Raw genomic sequence first — 9,700 nt, 5'->3', positions numbered from 1 at the left:
TATAAGTAAATTTAAATATTTTCTGGTTGACTGTTGAGTTGTCTAAAGACCTAGGATGGATAGAAAGGAAATATTCAGGTTAAGATAAAAGATTGTGGACACCAAGGTTCTTTTGAAGTCTTATAGTGGCTGCCCTTAGAGACAGTAGATGACAAATGTTTTGTATTTGGATCTTTAAGGTGATAGATTTTTAGTTAATCTCTTTAGGATTGAGAGGGCCCGAAGGAAAAAGATCTAGCTATGTTCATAGAGATTCTTCACAGATGCAAATTTTCCCCTACAAAGTATAGCTTTGCAGGGCATTTCAAGATATGGCAAAGATACATGTTTTGGGGTAAAATATTTTTATTTTCTTCCTTGTCTCATAATGTTATGTCAGAGTCACGTTGGAAAGTAAGTCACAATATACAGGGTTACATAACCAACCTGATGAGAATTTATGATTTCTAGGACATGACTCTCCAGACCCCTTAGGTAGGAATTTGGGCAAGATAAAAATCAGAGCTTAGTCCTCATAAACTATGCTACCCAAAATATTTTTCAATGTAATTTCCTAATGAAGACCCACTGCAATTTAAAACCTTTATTAACCTACGCAATATAAAAAATAAATATTGAAAACAATGATATATGCAATCAGAAGACCTAAACAAGATACATTTAGAAAGAAAGCAGTCCTAAGGAAGCATTAAAATAAATTATTTTCACTAATTCGATTATTCAAAAAGGAAAATCACTGAAATTGTAGAAAAGCAATAAGAAATAAAAATTTCAATTACGTGTTTAGTGATAGCTATGTGCAAAAACTGTGCTAGACATTGAATCATATTTAAACACCTTCAAAATGACCACAGCAAGCAGTTGTTACTATCCTGATTTTATGAAAGAAAAATTAGGCCCCCAGCAGTTTATTACTCATGTATTCATTTATTCAAAAATAGCTTTTGGATATACGATAATCTCACTCCAACTTAAACTCTCTCACTGATTATTTGATAATAACAGGTCAGATATTCTTTAAAAAGTATATAGCTATTGAATGTCTGCTCTGCTATGTTTACTATTTTGTTTGGTGAACGAAGACATGGATAAGCCCATGGTCATGGAGTTTATAGTCTACCAGAGGAGATAAGTAGTTAAAATAAATACATTTTCTTGGTTATCTAAAATTAACAGGTAAATTTAGATAGAGTAAGGAATGATGGGTAATAATATAAAATTTGGTGTTGCTACTTTAAACATGTGATCAGGTTGACAGTTATAATATGCTAGTATTTAGTAGCAAACTACGTCGAGTGAGGTAGAGAACCATGGTGATGACTGAGTGAGTGAATTTCAGAAAGAGGAAATACTGAGGGCTAAGATCTGATAGGCAGATTACCCAAAGTGACTCAGCTAGAAAATAGTTTGAATCCTCATCATAATGATTTCAGAGCCTGTCTTCTTACCCACTGCAGAATGCTTGAACATGTCTGGTTTCCCATGACCTCACCAACATTGCACTATTTCAGACATTTTCAGTTTTAACAATTAAATAGCAAAAATAATGGTTTATGTTCTTTTCTATTTGCAACTTATTACCAGAAAAGTTAAACATGTTTTTATGAATATTTCTGTTATTTGTATTTATTTTTCTGTGAATTACCTATTCAGAGTTGTATTAGTCTGTTTTCATACTGCTGTAAAGAACTGCCCAAGACTGGGTAATCTGTAAAGGAAAGAGGTTAAATTGAGTCACAGTTCAGCCTAGCTGGGGAGGCCTCAGAAAACTTACAATCATGGCAGAAGAGTAAGGGGAAGCAAGGAACCTTCTTCACAAGGTGACAGGAAGGAGAATGAACACAGGAGGAACTACCAAACACTTACAAAATCATCAGATCTCGTGGGAACTCACTCAATATCACAAGAACAGCATGGGGGAAACTGCCCCCATGATTCAATTACCACCACATGGTTTCTAAATGTGGGGATTTGGGGGATTACAATTTAAGATGAGATTTTATGTGTGGACACAGCCAAACCATATCAAGAATCTTTGTTTATTTTCCTATTGGATTGTTTACTTTAAACTTTCTACATACTAAGTTTGTGTAAAAGTCATAGTGGTTTTTGCTATCACTTCCAATGGCAAAACCCACAATTTTTATGTTTTGTGTCAACATAATACATGTGCACACATACTTAAATATACACACATGCCTATCTATATAAGATATCAACACTTCAGCTAATTACTTGTATTAAAATATTTTATCAAAATTTTATTTATCACTTAGCTTTTTAATTGCTATATCATAGTTATAATTATTTTAGGATACATGTGATATTTTGGTACATGTATACAATGTGTAGTGATCAAATCAGGATAATGGGGACATCCGTAACCTCAAACATTAATTTTATCTTTGTGTTGAGAACATTACCATTCTTCTTGTCTATTTAAAAATATACAATAAATTGTGGTTAACTATAATTTTCCTACTACGTTATCAAATACTAGAACCTATTCCTTTTATCTAGCTGTATTTTTGTGCCCATTGAACAAATTTTCTTCATCTCCCTCCTCCTCTCTTTTATTTCTAGCCTCTGGTAACCACCATTCTGCTCTCTACCTATTGAAATACACTTTTTAGCTCCCATAAATGAGTGAGAAGTGCAATATTTATTTTTCTGTGCCTGGCTTATTTCACTTGTTATAATGAACTCCAGTTCCATTCATGCTGCCGCAAATGACAGAATTCCATTCTTTTTTTGTGGATGAATAACACTTAGCTTTTTTATGGGGTCTTATATAGATGTTCTAAATTTACAAGTGAACACATATTTCAAATTTTTTCAAGGTTTAATTTGAACAACTAAAAACTCTTACATAAAATATGGATTTCCCCACACCATTTCAAAATGAAATTTTCCCTTGTTGTCTGTTATCTTCTGTTCCTTCCAGCCATGATAATGACCTTTAAGATCTTCATTCTCAATTGGACTGTTGTGGAAGACCCCAACCATAATTGCAATTTAATCTTTTCTAAACTCATCAGCATAATGATAAAGGTGCTCTGCATTTGATGTCAAAATACCTCTTCACTGAAACTACCCTCTGTGTTGCCAGTGTATTAATATACTAATCACAAAACACCTGCCATTCACGGCTTTCCATGCTTATTTATATTGTACTGTTTTACCTCCTACTCCCTGTTTCTTCATTACTCCTTGTTGGATAGACCTGAACTTCATTAGAGGTCACACCTAAACAACAATCCCTGCACAAAGATGTTCTGATGCCTTTCTTGAAAGGAATGCCTCAACATGTGTGGCATTTTAGAATACCTGGGCGTTTTATCATACGTTGTGACTAAGTTGTTGGTAAAAAAAAATTCACCTACTAGCTAATTTTAGGAAGCATCTGCATGATGGTACCTATCCCAGCATGTGGGAGATGCTCAAGTGGAGTTTTGAACTAACACACTCTGCAGTGTAAGGAAGGTAGATGATCAAACTGACTGGACTTCTTTCTCTGTGTATTAACACTTTCTCTCAGTTATTTATTCTTGTTCTAATTAAATATTCAGATGTGAGGAGTACTTATTAGTCCTGGTTAGTTTATTGAGTGACAGATAGGAGATAGATAAGAATATTTCTGCCCAGAGGAGAAAGGTAGTCAATAAATTAATCAATTTAAGTCATGATAAAATGGGCCACAAACTATCCATTCATTTATGTGTTCTAAAAATCAATGATTTTAATGGCACCACTGAAATGAGTCCCATGGTCTTTATAAAATAAATTACTACATTTTGGATACCATCATGGGTTAAACAGACTATCATCAGAGACCTCTTTTAATATATAATCATAGATTTAACAATAAATTTCTTGGGTAAAAATGCACTTATTTCTAATATTAGATCATTCTTACATGCTGTCACTTCTACTCACTTTCCCTCTCTCTTTAGCCCATTAATATGTTTTTTTTTTCCATTCTGGCAGAAAAATCTAAGCACAGGATGACAATAAGATGTTATGAAATCTGTACAATTTCTTAAAAATTGTATTAAAGAAAATATAAATAGTTAAATAAAAGCCATGTTTACACTGAAATAAAATAAAGGATGGGAAAAGGTAGTATCTAAGTTTTCTACTTATTGGCAATCCTATAAGTTATAGTTTTTGAAATATTTAAAAGAAAGCCACAAAATTGGCAGCAATTCATATAACAATTAAGAACATAGATAATAAAATTAGACATCCAATTTTACATTACAACTTTACCTCATATGCTGAGTGGTAATGAATATGTGCATTTTTTATTGTCATAAAGTTGGTCATCTTAAACCTTTATAATTCATTTAATGTCTTTAGCCATATCCCCTCTATTATTTCTGAATCAGTCATTTATATTTTCTCTTTTATTCTTTATTGATATACAAAGATGTATCAATTTTCTTATTCAATTCAAAGCATCAATTTTTATTTTATTGACATTTCTATATTTTTCTCTTTCATTGACTTTAATTTTATTATTATATTTTCTCTTCATCTACTTACGTTAGACATAATTTGGTCTTATATTTTGGGTTTCTGAGGAGAGCAACTTAGATTATAATATTAGACCTTTTTTTTCCAGTATAATAATTCAAAGCTAAAATTGTATAGCAAACCACTATACTCCACAATTATTAATAAGTTGCCTTTTAATTTTATTTAGTTCAAAATATTTTAAAATGTCCCATGCTATTTCTTTTATTTTCTATTTTATTTGGAAGTATGTTAACATCCCAGTACTAGAGATTTTCCAAATATCTTTATGAAATGAATTTCATTATTATAAGAAAACATGTTGTATGCAATATCAAACTTTTATATTGAAACTCACCTGATTACTAATTATTATCTCTCTTGGTGAATGTACCATGTGCACTTGAAAATAATATTTGTTCTGCAGTTGTTGCGTGTTCTATAAATGTCAATTAAAGCAAGTTAACTGACTATGTTAAGTCTTCTATATCATTATTACCTATAGACTATGAATTACTGAGGAGTGTTTAATATCCCCACCTAAAATTGTAAATTTGTCTGTTGTATTTTCAATTCTGTCATTTTTTTTAACTTTATATATTTAGAAACTCTGTTACAAATGTTATAAACATTTAGGATTATTATATCTTCTTGATAAATAATTAACCTATTATTATGAAATTTCCTTTATAATCTGTGATGTTATGTTTAGAGTCTCTTTTTCCAGGCATTAATACAGCTATCCAGTTTATTATGAATAATTTTGTACTATTATATCATCTTGCTTTCTTTTTACTTTAGCCTATATTAATCTCTAAATTAAAATGAGATTCTTTTAGACAGCACAAAGTTAAATTTTCTTTTCGAAAAGCTCTTCTAATTAGAGTATTTGTTTCATTTACACTTAATGTACTGTATGGTTGGATTTTAAAGAATCATCTGGTTATTTGTTTTCTATCTGCTGATTTTCCTTTTTCCCTTATTTTTGGTTTTCTTTAGACGAAAATATTGAGTATATTGTTTTATCTCCAATTGCCTGTTAACCTCCACTAAATTTTAAATTTTAGTGGCTGCTCTTGGGTTAATAATGTCCATCTTCTCTCATTATAATCTGACTTCAAATAGTAACATAGCTCTTCCTATATAATATAAGAACTTATACTTTCATTTATTCCCTTTTATTCTTGTATAAATTGTATTTTATATTTTAGTTCTACACATGTTATATATCCAACAATACACTATTATTTTTTCCTCCAATTTTTCTTCAAATAAAATTTTTAAAAATCTCCTTCATTCTTACCTTCAAATATCCCATATTTGGAGCTATTTTTTTCCAAGATTCCATCTGGTGTTATTTTTCTTCTGCTAGAAGAACTTCCTTTAACATTTGCATAGTGCAGATTTATTGGCACTAAGTTTTCTTATAGTTTCACCAGTCATATTTGAATTGACTAAGGTTTTTCTTCAGTAGTTTTCCCCAGATAGAAAGTTTGCATGCTCAAAACTATCCAACTAAAACATTTGTTTTTGAGGACTGTTAAGTTTGTCCTTGGCTTACACTGTCTTTTTTTCAGGATCTTGTAACTATCACTCCATTGTCATCTGTTCTTGACTATTATGGAGTGACTAGAGCCTGATGCCATTTTCCCTTTAAAAGTGACTATAGGAATTTTTTTTTAATTTTTAAGTTCTGCAACTTAAGTAATGTATATTCCAGTGTTGACAAATGTGGGTAAATATTTCCTGGTATAGTGGATGCTCTTTGGAGGAGTTCTGTGGCATCTTTAATTTTAGAAAATATTCCTAAATTATTTATTATAATAGTTGAATTCCACTTCAGAAACTCCAGCTATACATATATTTAATCAAATTTGTGCTTTGTTTCTATTATTTTTTCTTAATTGTTTTAAAAAAGTATTTATTTCCAACACATTTTGTTTACTTGTCTCATTTCCAGCTTCTGAATCTCTTATTATCCTTTCTTAATATTTTTTCAACTATGTTTTCTTCAATTTTACTTCCTTTCTGTGGCAATTTTACATTTTCTTCTTTTTTTTCAGAATGGAGTTCTGTGAGCTCAATTTCAGCTATCTGCTGTCTTCAAACTCGTATAAGTTCTTAGATTTCTGCTTTGTATTCTTACTTTTTATAATTAATTGATTTATATTTCACTAAAAAACCCCTGTGATTTCAATTGTCGTTTCTTACATGACAACATTTATGTGGTGAGCAGTTTCTTGTCTGTTACTAATCATGTTCTTCTGCTTTCTTTATTCATATGACACTCTTATATTGATATTTAGTTGGCTCCTCTCAATTATTCATTATTGAAAGGACTGGGTTTCCTAGAGAAGCTATTTCTTGCAGGGTCTTGTGATAGATAGAGTAAGGGGCAAGGAAGTATTTCAGGCTAATTGGTGTTCATAAGCAAAGGACCTCTGCTTTCCAGCTGCTGAACAGATAGGTTGCAGTCTAAAAATATGGCTTGCTGATGTCATTCTTTGTATAGTATGAACCTCTATGCATTTGTAAAATATAACAGCTCTAGGGATCCACTTCCTATATCCATTTTGTAGACACAACACATAGCTTTTACACTGTGCTGCTTCACCTTCAGGGAATATAGTCTTGTTAATTCGTTAGAGACCTGTTAGCACTGGTCTTTCTCCGCAGCTGCTCTCCGCTTCCTACCATACATCTCCTGTAGAAACTCGACTTGGAATCCATCTCTAGTTTTGCCAGCCTTTGAATCTGCATATTTTTTTTTCTAAATTACTAGGAACATAAGGGGGAAAGGCTGATTTTAAGCTGTCATGTATAGATTAGAATTATGCCTTTTAAAATTTTTGTTACCATGGGATCTTATTATATTACAAAATAATTAAGAACAATTTAAAATCTGAAAAACTGCTGAAATTCCGCAGTGTATTTTTGCTGATTCTTTCATCTTTTGACCTTTCATCATATGCTTGTTTAAAAAACTGTCTGAATTATGTCACCAAATGTAGTGGTATCAAAGTGCCAGCAGCTCACAGAACTAATTATGAAATCTTAAGACTGAAGTCAAAAGTTCTATACTATCACCAGCATTGCAGGTTGTCTTCTTGTATTGGACTATTTTTTTTCAGGCACATTTCAGGATGGGATGTTACTGTAAAGTTGTTAGTGAGTTTTTCCTTTTTGTTTTCAAAATCCCCACAGCACATTTATATCCATTTGAGTATTACACAACGGCTGCTGAATGCCAAATATTTCAGAAGCCTTATTTTTTATTTTAGAAATGTTTGAAGATGGGGCTATGGGAGACTGGTTTGGTTTGGTAGTGAGGGCTTTCTCCCAGGCTTGCAAAGGGAAGACCACCTTATTGCTGTGTCCTCACAGGGCAAAGACAGAGGAAGAAGGCAAGCTGTGTGGTGTCTCTTCTTATAAGGGCACTAATCGCAGCATGGGGGCTCCAGCCTCATTGCCTCACCTAAACTTAATTACTTCCCAATGGCCCCAGTTCCAAATACAATCATAATAGGAGTAAGGGCTTCAACATATAAATTTAGGGTGAAACACAATTCAGTCCATAACACATAATGAGGTAGAGAGTCTGGACATCACTTCATAAAACAGATTGGCTAAAAGAAATACATTTGAGAGTTCCTAGTTCAAAGCTCCTATGTGGGAACAATTTGTTAACTAATGTAAATTCTAATTGTTATGAACCAAATCTGCATAATTTGAAGGTATTTGAAAAATATCTATATTAACATGCTTTAAGTCTTATAATAATCCTTTATCTTTTCTCCTTCTTTCCACATATGCATATTCATATATCCCCTCTGAAAACATATTTCCCATTGAAGGCATATTTCAAATTTAAGTTTGTCTTTGTGCATCAGATTTAAAAGATACATCAGTGACTGGGTCATAGATTTGGAATGGCAATTGCATGCATCTCATTTCCACGGTGATTAACAGAGTCCAGTTCCCAGCCCATTAAATATAACTTACATTCAGCTGCGGAAATCAGAGCTACATTTCAGTTAACAGTAGTTCTGCCAGAAAGAACATAAATGTGGTAGTCCCTAGTAAGACTTGACTAGTTAAAACACTTGATAATACTACTTTTTCTTACTTTTCTCATATCTACCCTACCACCTTCTCACTGTGCACATTAGCCTCTTCAGTTAACACGCTATGCAGTGAGCCTCAAAGGTTGATAACCAAGATAAAATATGGCCATGGCCTTCATTTCCCTGCAAGATGACTTAGTGTAGATTCTTTGTCCACCAGCTTTTCCCTGTTTAATTACTAAGTGGCAAAACATTTAGGTGGTTTTGTTTTCCATTTGAAAGTTATCGTGATTCATAAGAAATGATGAAATACTCCTTTGGGCCAGGATAAGGGGAACTCATAATTTTTACATGGTCCATCCAAGTTTACCACAATAATAAGGAAATTATTTCTGGTTGTAATTGGTGATGCCAGAGGCGTAAATTTGAACTAGAAACCTGATTTCCTTTGGAGAAAAAAAAAAAGATTGATTTTGGGTGGGAGAGGGAAGGGAGAATGCAGGAAGGTAATTAGAGGTTCTTAACTGAGTGAAATGATACAGTACTGGAGAGGTTTGTTTATCTAACTAGATTCCAAAGCTTGAAACTCCACATACTTCTAAACTTTAAAGCTTCAAATTCAGCATATTTTCAAAGCAGCCCAGAGGCATTAAAAATGTTTCATATCTATCCAGTTTAATGATCTCAGTATACACCTAATGTTTTACAGGGAAATGTCATGTAACTTATTGCACAATAACAATAACTTTGTGAAGTAACTTGTTCCCATTTTATAGCTAAGCTCAAAGATGTAAAGAGGGCAATTACAGATTTCTACATGGATCATGTGATCAACTCCAATTCCTGATAACTATCTTACTCACTTGCCTGATTTTCTGTTCACTCATTCTTGTATTTACCATGATTCCCATTCAATCAATTACTCCTGCTTAGCTCACATAGAGATGTTAGAAATCATGTATTCCAAACCTCATTTATGTTATAAATGATGAAACTAAACTCCAGTGTTATACTTAATGGCCTAAGGGTACACAACCAGTTAGTAACAGATTTGAGAACAAAACACAGGAGTGACATGATACCTGGTTCAGTAGTGTCTTCCACTGTGTGTTTGTCTCTCT

The 9,700-nt window shown here is 32.5% G+C and overlaps 1 non-coding gene across 1 annotated transcript; it reads left to right on the top strand.

Annotated features, from left to right (window-relative positions):
• The first annotated feature begins 944 nt into the window (after positions 1-944).
• Positions 945-1,018, top strand: LOC115931330 (small nucleolar RNA SNORD81). Its single transcript, XR_004067837.3, has one exon. It is a non-coding gene; the product is annotated as a small nucleolar RNA SNORD81 (small nucleolar RNA).
• Positions 1,019-9,700: the final 8,682 nt, after the last annotated feature.

Source organism: Gorilla gorilla, chromosome 19, assembly GCF_029281585.2.
Source record: "Gorilla gorilla gorilla isolate KB3781 chromosome 19, NHGRI_mGorGor1-v2.1_pri, whole genome shotgun sequence".
Taxonomy (NCBI): domain Eukaryota; kingdom Metazoa; phylum Chordata; class Mammalia; order Primates; family Hominidae; genus Gorilla; species Gorilla gorilla.
The sequence above is the reverse complement of the archived record's forward strand: the minus strand, read 5'-3'. Positions and strand labels throughout refer to the sequence as shown.